The following is a 17,500-nucleotide window of genomic DNA, read 5'->3' as shown; positions in this document are numbered from 1 at the left end:
ACGATGCCCCGTAACGCACATGAGAGCAATCCGGGCCAATTTCTCCCGTTTGATGGGGTCTATGTGTAAAAATTTTGACTTTTTTGAGTGCACGTGCAAATCTGCTGGAAAAGCCTGTGGAAGTTTCACGGCGTTCGTACGATATTTGGCGACGCAAAAATGAGCGATTTCCCAGCTCGATGGAATTCGGCGCGAGAGAAACGATGCCCCGTAACGCACATGAGAGCAATCCCGGCCAATTTCTCCCGTTTGATGGGGTCTATGTGTACAAATTTTGACTTTTTTGAGTGCACGTGCAAATCTGCTGAAAAAGCCTGTGGAAGTTTCACGGCGTTCGTACGATATTTGGCGACGCAAAAATGAGCGATTTCCCAGCTCGATGGAATTCGGAGCGAGAGAAACGATGCCCCGTAACGCACATGAGAGCAATCCCGGCCAATTTCTCCCGTTTGATGGGGTCTATGTGTACAAATTTTGACTTTTTTGAGTGCAGGTGCAAATCTGCTGAAAAAGCCTGTGGAAGTTTCACGGCGTTCGTACGATATTTGGCGACGCAAAAATGAGCGATTTCCCAGCTCGAGAGAATTCGGCGCGAGAGAAACGATGCCCCGTAACGCACATGAGAGCAATCCGGGCCAATTTCTCCCGTTTGATGGGGTCTATGTGTAAAAAATTTTGACTTTTTTGAGTGCAGGTGCAAATCTGCTGGAAAAGCCTGTGGAAGTTTCACGGCGTTCGTACGATATTTGGCGACGCAAAAATGAGCGATTTCCAAGCTCGATGGAATTCGGAGCGAGAGAAACGATGCCCCGTAACGCACATGAGAGCAATCCGGGCCAATTTCTCCCGTTTGATGGGGTCTATGTGTAAAAATTTTGACTTTTTTGAGTGCAGGTGCAAATCTGCTGGAAAAGCCTGTGGAAGTTTCACGGCGTTCGTACGATATTTGGCGACGCAAAAATGAGCGATTTCCCAGCTCGATGGAATTCGGCGCGAGAGAAACGATGCCCCGTAACGCACATGAGAGCAATCCCGGCCAATTTCTCCCGTTTGATGGGGTCTATGTGTAAAAATTTTGACTTTTTTGAGTGCACGTGCAAATCTGCTGAAAAAGCCTGTGGAAGTTTCACGGCGTTCGTACGATATTTGGCGACGCAAAAATGAGCGATTTCCCAGCTCGATGGAATTCGGAGCGAGAGAAACGATGCCCCGTAACGCACATGAGAGCAATCCCGGCCAATTTCTCCCGTTTGATGGGGTCTATGTGTACAAATTTTGACTTTTTTTGAGTGCACGTGCAAATCTGCTGAAAAAGCCTGTGGAAGTTTCACGGCGTTCGTACGATATTTGGCGACGCAAAAATGAGCGATTTCCCAGCTCGAGAGAATTCGGCGCGAGAGAAACGATGCCCCGTAACGCACATGAGAGCAATCCGGGCCAATTTCTCCCGTTTGATGGGGTCTATGTGTAAAAATTTTGACTTTTTTGAGTGCACGTGCAAATCTGCTGAAAAAGCCTGTGGAAGTTTCACGGCGTTCGTACGATATTTGGCGACGCAAAAAATGAGCGATTTCCCAGCTCGATGGAATTCGGCGCGAGAGAAACGATGCCCCGTAACGCACATGAGAGCAATCCGGGCCAATTTCTCCCGTTTGATGGGGTCTATGTGTAAAAATTTTGACTTTTTTGAGTGCAGGTGCAAATCTGCTGAAAAAGCCTGTGGAAGTTTCACGGCGTTTCGTACGATATTTGGCGACGCAAAAATGAGCGATTTCCCAGCTCGAGAGAATTCGGCGCGAGAGAAACGATGCCCCGTAACGCACATGAGAGCAATCCGGGCCAATTTCTCCCGTTTGATGGGGTCTATGTGTAAAAATTTTGACTTTTTTGAGTGCAGGTGCAAATCTGCTGGAAAAGCCTGTGGAAGTTTCACGGCGTTCGTACGATATTTGGCGACGCAAAAAATGAGCGATTTCCCAGCTCGATGGAATTCGGCGCGAGAGAAACGATGCCCCGTAACGCACATGAGAGCAATCCGGGCCAATTTCTCCCGTTTTGATGGGGTCTATGTGTACAAATTTTGACTTTTTTGAGTGCACGTGCAAATCTGCTGAAAAAGCCTGTGGAAGTTTCACGGCGTTCGTACGATATTTGGCGACGCAAAAATGAGCGATTTCCCAGCTCGATGGAATTCGGAGCGAGAGAAACGATGCCCCGTAACGCACATGAGAGCAATCCCGGCCAATTTCTCCCGTTTGATGGGGTCTATGTGTACAAATTTTGACTTTTTTGAGTGCACGTGCCAATCTGCTGGAAAAGCCTGTGGAAGTTTCACGGCGTTCGTACGATATTTGGCGACGCAAAAATGAGCGATTTCCCAGCTCGATGGAATTCGGCGCGACAGAAACGATGCCCCGTAACGCACATGAGAGCAATCCGGGCCAATTTCTCCCGTTTGATGGGGTCTATGTGTAAAAATTTTGACTTTTTTGAGTGCAGGTGCAAATCTGCTGGAAAAGCCTGTGGAAGTTTCACGGCGTTCGTACGATATTTGGCGACGCAAAAATGAGCGATTTCCAAGCTCGATGGAATTCGGAGCGAGAGAAACGATGCCCCGTAACGCACATGAGAGCAATCCGGGCCAATTTCTCCCGTTTGATGGGGTCTATGTGTAAAAATTTTGACTTTTTGGAGTGCAGGTGCAAATCTGCTGAAAAAGCCTGTGGAAGTTTCACGGCGTTCGTACGATATTTGGCGACGCAAAAAATGAGCGATTTCCCAGCTCGAGAGAATTCGGCGCGAGAGAAACGATGCCCGTAACGCACATGAGAGCAATCCGGGCCAATTTCTCCCGTTTGATGGGGTCTATGTGTAAAAATTTTGACTTTTTTGAGTGCACGTGCAAATCTGCTGGAAAAGCCTGTGGAAGTTTCACGGCGTTCGTACGATATTTGGCGACGCAAAAATGAGCGATTTCCCAGCTCGATGGAATTCGGCGCGAGAGAAACGATGCCCCGTAACGCACATGAGAGCAATCCCGGCCAATTTCTCCCGTTTGATGGGGTCTATGTGTAAAAATTTTGACTTTTTTGAGTGCACGTGCAAATCTGCTGGAAAAGCCTGTGGAAGTTTCACGGCGTTCGTACGATATTTGGCGACGCAAAAATGAGCGATTTTCCCAGCTCGATGGAATTCGGCGCGACAGAAACGATGCCCCGTAACGCACATGAGAGCAATCCGGGCCAATTTCTCCCGTTTGATGGGGTCTATGTGTAAAAATTTTGACTTTTTTGAGTGCACGTGCAAATCTGCTGAAAAAGCCTGTGGAAGTTTCACGGCGTTCGTACGATATTTGGCGACGCAAAAATGAGCGATTTCCCAGCTCGAGAGAATTCGGCGCGAGAGAAACGATGCCCCGTAACGCACATGAGAGCAATCCGGGCCAATTTCTCCCGTTTGATGGGGTCTATGTGTACAAATTTTGACTTTTTTGAGTGCACGTGCAAATCTGCTGAAAAAGCCTGTGGAAGTTTCACGGCGTTCGTACGATATTTGGCGACGCAAAAATGAGCGATTTCCCAGCTCGATGGAATTCGGCGCGACAGAAACGATGCCCCGTAACGCACATGAGAGCAATCCGGGCCAATTTCTCCCGTTTGATGGGGTCTATGTGTAAAAATTTTGACTTTTTTGAGTGCACGTGCAAATCTGCTGAAAAAGCCTGTGGAAGTTTCACGGCGTTCGTACGATATTTGGCGACGCAAAAATGAGCGATTTCCCAGCTCGAGAGAATTCGGCGCGAGAGAAACGATGCCCCGTAACGCACATGAGAGCAATCCGGGCCAATTTCTCCCGTTTGATGGGGTCTATGTGTAAAAATTTTGACTTTTTTGAGTGCAGGTGCAAATCTGCTGGAAAAAGCCTGTGGAAGTTTCACGGCGTTCGTACGATATTTGGCGACGCAAAAATGAGCGATTTCCCAGCTCGATGGAATTCGGAGCGAGAGAAACGATGCCCCGTAACGCACATGAGAGCAATCCCGGCCAATTTCTCCCGTTTGATGGGGTCTATGTGTACAAATTTTGACTTTTTTGAGTGCACGTGCCAATCTGCTGAAAAAGCCTGTGGAAGTTTCACGGCGTTCGTACGATATTTGGCGACGCAAAAATGAGCGATTTCCCAGCTCGATGGAATTCGGCGCGAGAGAAACGATGCCCCGTAACGCACATGAGAGCAATCCCGGCCAATTTCTCCCGTTTGATGGGGTCTATGTGTAAAAATTTTGACTTTTTTGAGTGCACGTGCAAATCTGCTGAAAAAGCCTGTGGAAGTTTCACGGCGTTCGTACGATATTTGGCGACGCAAAAATGAGCGATTTCCCAGCTCGATGGAATTCGGCGCGAGAGAAACGATGCCCCGTAACGCACATGAGAGCAATCCGGCCAATTTCTCCCGTTTGATGGGGTCTATGTGTAAAAATTTTGACTTTTTTGAGTGCACGTGCAAATCTGCTGAAAAAGCCTGTGGAAGTTTCACGGCGTTCGTACGATATTTGGCGACGCAAAAATGAGCGATTTCCCAGCTCGAGAGGAATTCGGCGCGAGAGAAACGATGCCCCGTAACGCACATGAGAGCAATCCGGGCCAATTTCTCCCGTTTGATGGGGTCTATGTGTAAAAATTTTGACTTTTTTGAGTGCACGTGCAAATCTGCTGGAAAAGCCTGTGGAAGTTTCACGGCGTTCGTACGATATTTGGCGACGCAAAAATGAGCGATTTCCCAGCTCGATGGAATTCGGCGCGACAGAAACGATGCCCCGTAACGCACATGAGAGCAATCCGGGCCAATTTCTCCCGTTTGATGGGGTCTATGTGTAAAAATTTTGACTTTTTTGAGTGCAGGTGCAAATCTGCTGAAAAAGCCTGTGGAAGTTTCACGGCGTTCGTACGATATTTGGCGACGCAAAAATGAGCGATTTCCCAGCTCGAGAGAATTCGGCGCGAGAGAAACGATGCCCCGTAACGCACATGAGAGCAATCCGGGCCAATTTCTCCCGTTTGATGGGGTCTATGTGTACAAATTTTGACTTTTTTGAGTGCACGTGCAAATCTGCTGAAAAAGCCTGTGGAAGTTTCACGGCGTTCGTACGATATTTGGCGACGCAAAAATGAGCGATTTCCCAGCTCGATGGAATTCGGCGCGAGAGAAACGATGCCCCGTAACGCACATGAGAGCAATCCGGGCCAATTTCTCCCGTTTGATGGGGTCTATGTGTAAAAATTTTGACTTTTTTGAGTGCAGGTGCAAATCTGCTGAAAAAGCCTGTGGAAGTTTCACGGCGTTCGTACGATATTTGGCGACGCAAAAATGAGAGCGATTTCCCAGCTCGAGAGAATTCGGCGCGAGAGAAACGATGCCCCGTAACGCACATGAGAGCAATCCGGGCCAATTTCTCCCGTTTGATGGGGTCTATGTGTAAAAATTTTGACTTTTTTGAGTGCAGGTGCAAATCTGCTGGAAAAGCCTGTGGAAGTTTCACGGCGTTCGTACGATATTTGGCGACGCAAAAATGAGCGATTTCCCAGCTCGATGGAAATTCGGAGCGAGAGAAACGATGCCCCGTAACGCACATGAGAGCAATCCCGGCCAATTTCTCCCGTTTGATGGGGTCTATGTGTACAAATTTTGACTTTTTTGAGTGCACGTGCCAATCTGCTGGAAAAGCCTGTGGAAGTTTCACGGCGTTCGTACGATATTTGGCGACGCAAAAATGAGCGATTTCCCAGCTCGATGGAATTCGGGCGCGAGAGAAACGATGCCCCGTAACGCACATGAGAGCAATCCCGGCCAATTTCTCCCGTTTGATGGGGTCTATGTGTAAAAATTTTGACTTTTTTGAGTGCACGTGCAAATCTGCTGAAAAAGCCTGTGGAAGTTTCACGGCGTTCGTACGATATTTGGCGACGCAAAAATGAGCGATTTCCCAGCTCGATGGAATTCGGAGCGAGAGAAACGATGCCCCGTAACGCACATGAGAGCAATCCCGGCCAATTTCTCCCGTTTGATGGGGTCTATGTGTAAAAATTTTGACTTTTTTGAGTGCACGTGCAAATCTGCTGGAAAAGCCTGTGGAAGTTTCACGGCGTTCGTACGATATTTGGCGACGCAAAAATGAGCGATTTCCCAGCTCGAGAGAATTCGGCGCGAGAGAAACGATGCCAGAGCAATCCGGGCCAATTTCTCCCGTTTGATGGGGTCTATGTGTAAAAATTTTGACTTTTTTGAGGTGCACGTGCAAATCTGCTGGAAAAGCCTGTGGAAGTTTCACGGCGTTCGTACGATATTTGGCGACGCAAAAATGAGCGATTTCCCAGCTCGATGGAATTCGGCGCGAGAGAAACGATGCCCCGTAACGCACATGAGAGCAATCCCGGCCAATTTCTCCCGTTTGATGGGGTCTATGTGTACAAATTTTGACTTTTTGAGTGCACGAGCAAATCTGCTGAAAAAGCCTGTGGAAGTTTCACGGCGTTCGTACGATATTTGGGCGACGCAAAAATGAGCGATTTCCCAGCTCGATGGAATTCGGAGCGAGAGAAACGATGCCCCGTAACGCACATGAGAGCAATCCCGGCCAATTTCTCCCGTTTGATGGGGTCTATGTGTACAAATTTTGACTTTTTTGAGTGCAGGTGCAAATCTGCTGGAAAAAGCCTGTGGAAGTTTCACGGCGTTCGTACGATATTTGGCGACGCAAAAATGAGCGATTTCCCAGCTCGAGAGAATTCGGCGCGAGAGAAACGATTGCCCCGTAACGCACATGAGAGCAATCCGGGCCAATTTCTCCCGTTTGATGGGGTCTATGTGTAAAAATTTTGACTTTTTTGAGTGCAGGTGCAAATCTTGCTGGAAAAGCCTGTGGAAGTTTCACGGCGTTCGTACGATATTTGGCGACGCAAAAATGAGCGATTTCCAAGCTCGATGGAATTCGGAGCGAGAGAAACGATGCCCCGTAACGCACATGAGAGCAATCCGGGCCAATTTCTCCCGTTTGATGGGGTCTATGTGTAAAAATTTTGACTTTTTTGAGTGCAGGTGCAAATCTGCTGGAAAAGCCTGTGGAAGTTTCACGGCGGTTCGTACGATATTTGGCGACGCAAAAATGAGCGATTTCCCAGCTCGATGGAATTCGGCGCGAGAGAAACGATGCCCCGTAACGCACATGAGAGCAATCCCGGCCAATTTCTCCCGTTTGATGGGGTCTATGTGTAAAAATTTTGACTTTTTTGAGTGCACGTGCAAATCTGCTGAAAAAGCCTGTGGAAGTTTCACGGCGTTCGTACGATATTTGGCGACGCAAAAATGAGCGATTTCCCAGCTCGATGGAATTCGGAGCGAGAGAAACGATGCCCCGTAACGCACATGAGAGCAATCCCGGCCAATTTCTCCCGTTTGATGGGGTCTATGTGTACAAATTTTGACTTTTTTGAGTGCACGTGCAAATCTGCTGAAAAAGCCTGTGGAAGTTTCACGGCGTTCGTACGATATTTGGCGACGCAAAAATGAGCGATTTCCCAGCTCGAGAGAAATTCGGCGCGAGAGAAACGATGCCCCGTAACGCACATGAGAGCAATCCGGGCCAATTTCTCCCGTTTGATGGGGTCTATGTGTACAAATTTTGACTTTTTTGAGTGCACGTGCAAATCTGCTGAAAAAGCCTGTGGAAGTTTCACGGCGTTCGTACGATATTTGGCGACGCAAAAATGAGCGATTTCCCAGCTCGATGGAATTCGGGCGCGAGAGAAACGATGCCCCGTAACGCACATGAGAGCATCCGGGCCAATTTCTCCCGTTTGATGGGGTCTATGTGTAAAAATTTTGACTTTTTTGAGTGCAGGTGCAAATCTGCTGAAAAAGCCTGTGGAAGTTTCACGGCGTTCGTACGATATTTGGCGACGCAAAAATGAGCGATTTCCCAGCTCGATGGAATTCGGAGCGAGAGAAACGATGCCCCGTAACGCACATGAGAGCAATCCCGGGCAATTTCTCCCGTTTGATGGGGTCTATGTGTACAAATTTTGACTTTTTTGAGTGCACGTGCCAATCTGCTGGAAAAGCCTGTGGAAGTTTCACGGCGTTCGTACGATATTTGGCGACGCAAAAATGAGCGATTTCCCAGCTCGATGGAATTCGGCGCGACAGAAACGATGCCCCGTAACGCAACATGAGAGCAATCCGGGCCAATTTCTCCCGTTTGATGGGGTCTATGTGTAAAAATTTTGACTTTTTTGAGTGCAGGTGCAAATCTGCTGGAAAAGCCTGTGGAAGTTTCACGGCGTTCGTACGATATTTGGCGACGCAAAAATGAGCGATTTCCAGCTCGATGGAATTCGGGAGCGAGAGAAACGATGCCCCGTAACGCACATGAGAGCAATCCGGGCCAATTTCTCCCGTTTGATGGGGTCTATGTGTACAAATTTTGACTTTTTTGAGTGCAGGTGCAAATCTGCTGAAAAAGCCTGTGGAAGTTTCACGGCGTTCGTACGATATTTGGCGACGCAAAAATGAGCGATTTCCCAGCTCGAGAGAATTCGGCGCGAGAGAAACGATGCCCCGTAACGCACATGAGAGCAATCCGGGCCAATTTCTCCCGTTTGATGGGGGTCTATGTGTAAAAATTTTGACTTTTTTGAGTGCAAGGTGCAAATCTGCTGGAAAAGCCTGTGGAAGTTTCACGGCGTTCGTACGATATTTGGCGACGCAAAAATGAGCGATTTCCAGCTCGATGGAATTCGGAGCGAGAGAAACGATGCCCCGTAACGCACATGAGAGCAATCCGGGCCAATTTCTCCCGTTTGATGGGGTCTATGTGTAAAAATTTTGACTTTTTTGAGTGCAGGTGCAAATCTGCTGGAAAAGCCTGTGGAAGTTTCACGGCGTTCGTACGATATTTGGCGACGCAAAAATGAGCGATTTCCCAGCTCGATGGAATTCGGCGCGAGAGAAACGATGCCCCGTAACGCACATGAGAGCAATCCCGGCCAATTTCTCCCGTTTGATGGGGTCTATGTGTAAAAATTTTGACTTTTTTGAGTGCACGTGCAAATCTGCTGAAAAAGCCTGTGGAAGTTTCACGGCGTTCGTACGATATTTGGCGACGCAAAAATGAGCGATTTCCCAGCTCGATGGAATTCGGAGCGAGAGAAACGATGCCCCGTAACGCACATGAGAGCAAATCCGGCCAATTTCTCCCGTTTGATGGGGTCTATGTGTACAAATTTTGACTTTTTTGAGTGCACGTGCAAATCTGCTGAAAAAGCCTGTGGAAGTTTCACGGCGTTCGTACGATATTTGGCGACGCAAAAATGAGCGATTTCCCAGCTCGAGAGAATTCGGCGCGAGAGAAACGATGCCCCGTAACGCACATGAGAGCAATCCGGGCCAATTTCTCCCGTTTGATGGGGGTCTATGTGTAAAAATTTTGACTTTTTTGAGTGCACGTGCAAATCTGCTGAAAAAGCCTGTGGAAGTTTCACGGCGTTCGTACGATATTTGGCGACGCAAAAATGAGCGATTTCCCAGCTCGAAGGAATTCGGCGCGAGAGAAACGATGCCCCGTAACGCACATGAGAGCAATCCGGGCCAATTTTCTCCCGTTTGATGGGGGTCTATGTGTAAAAATTTTGACTTTTTTGAGTGCAGGTGCAAATCTGCTGAAAAAGCCTGTGGAAGTTTCACGGCGTTCGTACGATATTTGGCGACGCAAAAAATGAGCGATTTCCCAGCTCGAGAGAATTCGGGCGCGAGAGAAACGATGCCCCGTAACGCACATGAGAGCAATCCGGGCCAATTTCTCCCGTTTGATGGGGTCTATGTGTAAAAATTTTGACTTTTTTGAGTGCAGGTGCAAATCTGCTGGAAAAGCCTGTGGGAAGTTTCACGGCGTTCGTACGATATTTGGCGACGCAAAATGAGCGATTTCCCAGCTCGATGGAATTCGGCGCGCGAGAGAAACGATGCCCCGTAACGCACATGAGAGCAATCCGGGCCAATTTCTCCCGTTTGATGGGGTCTATGTGTACAAATTTTGACTTTTTGAGTGCACGTGCAAATCTGCTGAAAAGCCTGTGGAAGTTTCACGGCGTTCGTACGATATTTGGGCGACGCAAAAATGAGCGATTTCCCAGCTCGATGGAATTCCGGAGCGAGAGAAACGATGCCCCGTAACGCACATGAGAGCAATCCCGGCCAATTTCTCCCGTTTGATGGGGTCTATGTGTACCAAATTTTGACTTTTTTTGAGTGCACGTGCCAATCTGCTGGAAAAGCCTGTGGAAGTTTCACGGCGTTCGTACGATATTTGGCGACGCCAAAAATGAGCGATTTCCCAGCTCGATGGAATTCGGCGCGACAGAAACGATGTCCCCCGTAACGCACATGAGAGCAATCCGGGCCAATTTCTCCCGTTTGATGGGGTCTATGTGTAAAAAATTTTGACTTTTTTGAGTGCAGGTGCAAATCTGCTGGAAAAGCCTGTGGAAGTTTCACGGCGTTCGTACGATATTTGGCGACGCAAAAATGAGCGATTTCCAAGCTCGATGGAATTCGGAGCGAGAGAAATCGATGCCCCGTAACGCACATGAGAGCAATCCGGCCAATTTCTCCCGTTTGATGGGGTCTATGTGTAAAAAATTTTGACTTTTTGGAGTGCAGGTGCAAATCTGCTGAAAAAGCCTGTGGAAGTTTCACGGCGTTTCGTACGATATTTGGCGACGCAAAAAATGAGCGATTTCCCAGCTCGAGAGAATTCGGCGCGAGAGAAACGATGCCCCGTAACGCACATGAGAGCAATCCGGGCCAATTTCTCCCGTTTGATGGGGTCTATGTGTAAAAATTTTGACTTTTTTGAGTGCACGTGCAAAATCTGCTGGAAAAGCCTGTGGAAGTTTCACGGCGTTCGTACGATATTTGGCGACGCAAAAATGAGCAATTTCCCAGCTCGATGGAATTCGGCGCGAGAGAAACGATGCCCCGTAACGCACATGAGAGCAATCCCGGCCAATTTCTACCGTTTGATGGGGTCTATGTGTAAAAATTTTGACTTTTTTGAGTGCACGTGCAAATCTGCTGAAAAAAGCCTGTGGAAGTTTCACGGCGTTCGTACGATATTTGGCGACGCAAAAATGAGCGATTTCCCAGCTCGATGGAATTCGGAGCGAGAGAAACGATGCCCCGTAACGCACATGAGAGCATCCCGGCCAATTTCTCCCGTTTGATGGGGTCTATGTGTACAAATTTTGACTTTTTTGAGGTGCACGTGCAAATCTGCTGAAAAAGCCTGTGGAAGTTTCACGGCGTTCGTACGATATTTGGCGACGCAAAAATGAGCGATTTCCCAGCTCGAGAGAATTCGGCGCGAGAGAAACGATGCCCCGTAACGCACATGAGAGCAATCCGGGCCAATTTCTCCCGTTTGATGGGGTCTATGTGTAAAAATTTTGACTTTTTTGAGTGCACGTGCAAATCTGCTGAAAAAGCCTGTGGAAGTTTCACGGCGTTCGTACGATATTTGGCGACGCAAAAATGAGCGATTTCCCAGCTCGATGGAATTCGGCGCGAGAGAAACGATGCCCCGTAACGCACATGAGAGCAATCCGGGCCAATTTCTCCGTTTGATGGGGTCTATGTGTAAAAATTTTGACTTTTTTGAGTGCAGGTGCAAATCTGCTGAAAAAGCCTGTGGAAGTTTCACGGCGTTCGTACGATATTTGGCGACGCAAAAATGAGCGATTTCCCAGCTCGAGAGAATTGCGGCGCGAGAGAAACGATGCCCCGCTAACGCACATGAGAGCAATCCGGGCCAATTTCTCCCGTTGATGGGGTCTATGTGTAAAAATTTTGACTTTTTTGAGTGCAGGTGCAAATCTGCTGGAAAAGCCTGTGGAGTTTCACGGCGTTCGTACGATATTTGGCGACGCAAAAATGAGCGATTTCCCAGCTCGATGGAATTCGGAGCGAGAGAAACGATGCCTCCGTAACGCACATGAGAGCAATCCCGGCCAATTTCTCCCGTTTGATGGGGTCTATGTGTACAAATTTTGACTTTTTTGAGTGCACGTGCCAATCTGCTGGAAAAGCCTGTGGAAGTTTCACGGCGTTCGTACGATATTTGGCGGACGCAAAAATGAGCGATTTCCCAGCTCGATGGAATTCGGCGCGAGAGAAACGATGCCCCGTAACGCACATGAGAGCAATCCCGGCCAATTTCTCCCGTTTGATGGGGTCTATGTGTAAAAATTTTGACTTTTTTGAGTGCACGTGCAAATCTGCTGAAAAAGCCTGTGGAAGTTTCACGGCGTTCGTACGATATTTGGCGACGCAAAAATGAGCGATTTCCCAGCTCGATGGAATTCGGAGCGAGAGAAACGATGCCCGTAACGCACATGAGAGCAATCCCGGCCAATTTCTCCCGTTTGATGGGGGTCTATGTGTAAAAATTTTGACTTTTTTTGAGTGCACGTGCAAATCTGCTGAAAAAGCCTGTGGAAGTTTCACGGCGTTCGTACGATATTTGGCGACGCAAAAATGAGCGATTTCCCAGCTCGATGGAATTCGGCGCGAGAGAAACGATGCCCCCGTAACGCACATGAGAGCAATCCCGGCCAATTTCTCCCGTTTTGATGGGGTCTATGTGTACAAATTTTGACTTTTTTGAGTGCACGTGCAAATCTGCTGAAAAAGCCTGTGGAAGTTTCACGGCGTTCGTACGATATTTGGCGACGCAAAAATGAGCGATTTCCCAGCTCGATGGAATTCGGAGCGAGAGAAACGATGCCCCGTAACGCACATGAGAGCAATCCTGGCCAATTTCTCCCGTTTGATGGGGTCTATGTGTAAAAATTTTGACTTTTTTGAGTGCAGGTGCAAATCTGCTGGAAAAGCCTGTGGAAGTTTCACGGCGTTCGTACGATATTTGGCGACGCAAAAATGAGCGATTTCCAAGCTCGATGGAATTCGGAGCGAGAGAAACGATGCCCCGTAACGCACATGAGAGCAATTCCGGGCCAATTTCTCCCGTTTGATGGGGTTCTATGTGTAAAAATTTTGACTTTTTTGAGTGCAGGTGCAAATCTGCTGAAAAAGCCTGTGGAAGTTTCACGGCGTTCGTACGATATTTGGCGACGCAAAAATGAGCGATTTCCCAGCTCGAGAGGAATTCGGCGGCGAGAGAAACGATTGCCCCGTAACGCACATGAGAGCAATCCGGGCCAATTTCTCCCGTTTGATGGGGTCTATGTGTTAAAAATTTTGACTTTTTTGAGTGCACGTGCAAATCTGCTGGAAAAGCCTGTGGAAGTTTCACGGCGTTCGTACGATATTTGGCGGCAAAAATGAGCGATTTCCCAGCTCGATGGAATTCGGCGCGACAGAAACGATGCCCCGTAACGCACATGAGAGCAATCCGGGCCAATTTCTCCCGTTTGATGGGGTCTATGTGTAAAAATTTTGACTTTTTTGAGTGCAGGTGCAAATCTGCTGGAAAAGCCTGTGGAAGTTTCACGGCGTTCGTACGATATTTGGCGACGCAAAAATGAGCGATTTCCAAGCTCGATGGAATTCGGAGCGAGAGAAACGATGCCCCGTAACGCACATGAGAGCAATCCGGGCCAATTTCTCCCGTTTGATGGGGTCTATGTGTAAAAATTTTGACTTTTTTGAGTGCAGGTGCAAATCTGCTGAAAAAGCCTGTGGAAGTTTCACGGCGTTCGTACGATATTTGGCGACGCAAAAATGAGCGATTTCCCAGCTCGAGAGAATTCGGCGCGAGAGAAACGATGCCCCGTAACGCACATGAGAGCAATCCGGGCCAATTTCTCCCGTTTGATGGGGTCTATGTGTAAAAATTTTGACTTTTTTGAGTGCACGTGCAAATCTGCTGGAAAAGCCTGTGGAAGTTTCACGGCGTTCGTACGATATTTGGCGACGCAAAAATGAGCGATTTCCCAGCTCGATGGAATTCGGCGCGAGAGAAACGATGCCCCGTAACGCACATGAGAGCAATCCCGGCCAATTTCTCCCGTTTGATGGGGTCTATGTGTACAAATTTTGACTTTTTTGAGTGCACGTGCAAATCTGCTGAAAAAGCCTGTGGAAGTTTCACGGCGTTCGTACGATATTTGGCGACGCAAAAATGAGCGATTTCCCAGCTCGATGGAATTCGGAGCGAGAGAAACGATGCCCCGTAACGCACATGAGAGCAATCCCGGCCAATTTCTCCCGTTTGATGGGGTCTATGTGTACAAATTTTGACTTTTTTGAGTGCAGGTGCAAATCTGCTGAAAAAGCCTGTGGAAGTTTCACGGCGTTCGTACGATATTTGGCGACGCAAAAATGAGCGATTTCCCAGCTCGAGAGAATTCGGCGCGAGAGAAACGATGCCCCGTAACGCACATGAGAGCAATCCGGGCCAATTTCTCCCGTTTGATGGGGTCTATGTGTAAAAATTTTGACTTTTTTGAGTGCAGGTGCAAATCTGCTGGAAAAGCCTGTGGAAGTTTCACGGCGTTCGTACGATATTTGGCGACGCAAAAATGAGCGATTTCCAAGCTCGATGGAATTCGGAGCGAGAGAAACGATGCCCCGTAACGCACATGAGAGCAATCCGGGCCAATTTCTCCCGTTTGATGGGGTCTATGTGTAAAAATTTTGACTTTTTTGAGTGCAGGTGCAAATCTGCTGAAAAAGCCTGTGGAAGTTTCACGGCGTTCGTACGATATTTGGCGACGCAAAAATGAGCGATTTCCCAGCTCGAGAGAATTCGGCGCGAGAGAAACGATGCCCCGTAACGCACATGAGAGCAATCCGGGCCAATTTCTCCCGTTTGATGGGGTCTATGTGTAAAAATTTTGACTTTTTTGAGTGCACGTGCAAATCTGCTGGAAAAGCCTGTGGAAGTTTCACGGCGTTCGTACGATATTTGGCGACGCAAAAATGAGCGATTTCCCAGCTCGATGGAATTCGGCGCGAGAGAAACGATGCCCCGTAACGCACATGAGAGCAATCCCGGCCAATTTCTCCCGTTTGATGGGGTCTATGTGTAAAAATTTTGACTTTTTTGAGTGCACGTGCAAATCTGCTGAAAAAGCCTGTGGAAGTTTCACGGCGTTCGTACGATATTTGGCGACGCAAAAATGAGCGATTTCCCAGCTCGAGAGAATTCGGCGCGAGAGAAACGATGCCCCGTAACGCACATGAGAGCAATCCGGGCCAATTTCTCCCGTTTGATGGGGTCTATGTGTACAAATTTTGACTTTTTTGAGTGCACGTGCAAATCTGCTGAAAAAGCCTGTGGAAGTTTCACGGCGTTCGTACGATATTTGGCGACGCAAAAATGAGCGATTTCCCAGCTCGATGGAATTCGGCGCGACAGAAACGATGCCCCGTAACGCACATGAGAGCAATCCGGGCCAATTTCTCCCGTTTGATGGGGTCTATGTGTAAAAATTTTGACTTTTTTGAGTGCACGTGCAAATCTGCTGAAAAAGCCTGTGGAAGTTTCACGGCGTTCGTACGATATTTGGCGACGCAAAAATGAGCGATTTCCCAGCTCGAGAGAATTCGGCGCGAGAGAAACGATGCCCCGTAACGCACATGAGAGCAATCCGGGCCAATTTCTCCCGTTTGATGGGGTCTATGTGTAAAAATTTTGACTTTTTTGAGTGCAGGTGCAAATCTGCTGAAAAAGCCTGTGGAAGTTTCACGGCGTTCGTACGATATTTGGCGACGCAAAAATGAGCGATTTCCCAGCTCGATGGAATTCGGCGCGAGAGAAACGATGCCCCGTAACGCACATGAGAGCAATCCGGGCCAATTTCTCCCGTTTGATGGGGTCTATGTGTAAAAATTTTGACTTTTTTGAGTGCACGTGCAAATCTGCTGAAAAAGCCTGTGGAAGTTTCACGGCGTTCGTACGATATTTGGCGACGCAAAAATGAGCGATTTCCCAGCTCGAGAGAATTCGGCGCGAGAGAAACGATGCCCCGTAACGCACATGAGAGCAATCCGGGCCAATTTCTCCCGTTTGATGGGGTCTATGTGTAAAAATTTTGACTTTTTTGAGTGCAGGTGCAAATCTGCTGGAAAAGCCTGTGGAAGTTTCATCCGACGAAAAAAGCACGTTCTCGAGAAAGCAGGAGAGCTAAGTCATTCACAAATTAGCTGGATTTGGCTTGTGGTTCGTTTCCCAAGTAACAGAGCGGCATCAACCTTTAAGTGCACGCCAGTACATCCCCGTGGGATACAGGGGGTCTCGGCGGACTTTGCTCGGGGGAAAAACGTCGAGGTGAGCCGCCTGGCCATGCTGTTCATGGGTCTCTCCTTTTTAAGTTTCGCCTGCCAATTTATTTTCTCTAGCGGTTTTATACACTAGCACTCGATGTTTTGGGAAAGGAATACAATTGTTCAAAAAACGTCTTCGCAATTCATGTCGTTAGATTGCTAATGAAAATTCGTAAAAAAACGTACACGCCATACATGTTCTTTGCTTCCCTCTCGATACAAGTGAAGGGGAAAAACAGCCTTAACGGTTGCTAAAAAAATCGCCCTTTACATATACATGGGTCGTCTTCCCCTCTCGACAACGGAGACAAGTAACCCACGCCAGGCACTGTCAGTAACTGCCATAGATCTGCTTTAAAATGCCCATTCGTCTTGCGTCGCTCACGTTCCCGGAGCTTTGGGTAATGTCTGAGGCCTATCCCCGCTAATTTCTACCGTTTGTCGGTAGCTGTCTGTAAAAATATAGCATACACCAAAACGAGAAAATATTTCCATCGCACCTGCACAAGTGTATGGACAATGGCAATCTTCATGCGATGCATAAGTGGTGTGTGTCAGCAGGTTTTGTTTCCCAAGTTTTCCGTGAATGAGCGAGTATCTTGAGCTGTGTGACTCAGCCCGAGGGAGCCTCTTCTCCTCCAGAGTGTGTGGGGAAGGCTGTCCCCTTGGGTTGGTGCTGCACGGGTTCGCTGCGCTGTTTGGTCTTGTGCCAAGGAAGGCTGCCAACTGTGCAAGAATTTTAGGGTTGGTTTCAATTGCCGTTGCCGGTCCATAGAGTAGCGAGCATTGTAAGGCCGCTCTAGAGGTTTGCAGGCATGTGGGGTCGACCCCTGCTCCTTCCCTCCCCACCCCACGTAGGGTGTGTGTGGTGCGCTTACAGCTGCCTCAAAGTGGCTGGCCTTGTGGGAAGCCCTGTGTTTTGTGAGCTTTCAGCACCGTCAGGTTGCCAAACGGGGGTAGCATACACGACAAAGCGAGGCCCCTCCTTGTGGTGGTTTGTGTTGTGTGAAGTCCGTGCCAAAAGGGTGTGTTTACATGGTGTGCGTGGGGGTCCTGTCCGTCCGAATTTGGACGCGTGTGGGGACTCTCCTCTGCCTGGGTGCATGCTTGCCTCAGGAGAGTGACTCCTGCCTGCCCTACTTGGGCAGGCTGGGGCCCGCAA

Source organism: Lampetra planeri, unplaced genomic scaffold, assembly GCF_965212315.1.
Source record: "Lampetra planeri unplaced genomic scaffold, kcLamPlan1.2.h2 scaffold_491, whole genome shotgun sequence".
In the NCBI taxonomy this organism is placed as follows: Eukaryota; Metazoa; Chordata; class Hyperoartia; order Petromyzontiformes; family Petromyzontidae; genus Lampetra; species Lampetra planeri.
Note: the sequence above shows the minus strand (reverse complement) of the source record.